Source organism: Cariama cristata, unplaced genomic scaffold, assembly GCF_000690535.1.
Source record: "Cariama cristata isolate BGI_N322 unplaced genomic scaffold, ASM69053v1 scaffold26553, whole genome shotgun sequence".
Classification (NCBI taxonomy): domain Eukaryota; kingdom Metazoa; phylum Chordata; class Aves; order Cariamiformes; family Cariamidae; genus Cariama; species Cariama cristata.
In genome coordinates this window covers 3219-4792 of record NW_009610538.1, presented here as the reverse complement: position 1 = coordinate 4792, position 1574 = coordinate 3219, and positions in this window count along the sequence as shown.

Sequence of the window (1574 nt, the reverse complement as noted above, 5' to 3'; positions counted from 1 at the left end):
AGAGGGCGTTTGTCCTTCGATAGCCTGGACACAAATAGGAAGCGAGCGTGGAAAAATACAAGGGGATCGCTCACAGCCCGGCTAAGTCGGTGATGGGGACAAGGGCCAAACCTGCACGGAGCTGGGGGCAGAGCGCGGAGCATCGCTCTCGGCACTTCCCAGGGGGAGCCAGGCAGGGCAGGGGGGCTCAGAGCACGGCGGACCAATTCTGCTGGGGAGCAGCGCTGAGTAACCCAGTTAATCCCAGTGCAGAGTGGGACTGGGCACAAGATGGAGCTGGGTGCCTGCGGGGCAATGAAGGGAGGGGAGGGCTCCCGCTCCCGCATCCCAACAGCCACGCCAGCTGCACGGCTCCGGGAAGCAGAAAGAGAGCAGGAGAAGAATAGCCAGGCAACAGCTGGGTTTAAAGAGTTTATTTCAAACAAAAATTCCCCACAAAAAGTTGTACAAAAAGAATAGAGACAAGAGTGGTGATTACAAAAGTGTTCACAGATACAAAAAAAAAATAAAATAAAATCGTCTGAGCAATCCCCAGCGAGGCCAAGGCACGCTTGGCTTTGGTTGTGCGTGGGGAAGCGAGCAGCCCCACGGGCAGGATTGTCTCAGTGAGGGAATGCAAAGGTCCTCAGCACCAAACTCTGCCCAGGTCACGCTGGAGCCAGCGGGGTCAGCCCCTGGCACCACACTCAAGCGGTCCTTGCTACAGCACCCAGCTCGTCGGTACCCACGCCGGTGACCACGGGTTGCTGCTGCATCCTCACCGCTTCGAGGCCACCGACCCCCCCACGGGCACAGGATGAAGCCCGTCCTGAGCAGGACTCCTGGTCCTGAAGGACTCATTTCAACTCCACACCTCCCATCAGCGTTTGTGGCTGGCACCAGCCCTGGACAGGGGTTCCTTCTCATCTCCTTGGCCTCCAGGGAGATGCCAGAGCCACAGCTCCAACACCGCCGCGGTGGGACCACAGCTTCACCCCCATCACAGGGGAGGCATCGACCAGCACATTGCGCAGGTTTGGTGCCGAGAGCTTTCCCCTTCTTGGTACACGGCACCAAAACGCTGCCAAAGATCCTAAATTCAGCCCCCGAGCCCTCTGCCCTGGCAACAGCCCACAGAAGCCGTTGCAGTTTCGGCAGACCAGCCCAAACCATTCCCCCTGCAGGCATCACCAGGCTCGCGGCAAAGACTATCAGCAGCGGACAAAGTCTCTGCTTCATCTGGCCAGAAAAAGGCCTTTTACTTTCTTAGGGCAGCGTAACCCTGGTGAGCTACAGCAGAAGGGCCGCACCTGCATCGCCACGGGACTCAAACCCGCGCACCATTAAGATGTTCTCCGGTAATCCCGAGAAACACCCCCAAGCTCCCGTCTTCCACGGCAGGAGTTGTCAGAGCACGGCCACCGCAGGCAAGGGGAGAGCAACCTCGGCTCATGCTGAATATCCCCCCTTTGAACCCCCAAAACCCTGGAGCAATTATTAACCCTCCACGTTCTGCCCAACCACAGACGGAGCCTCACGTGTTCTCCTACCACGCACGAGTCCGCAACACCACGCCTGGCGTCGGTCCGTAGGAC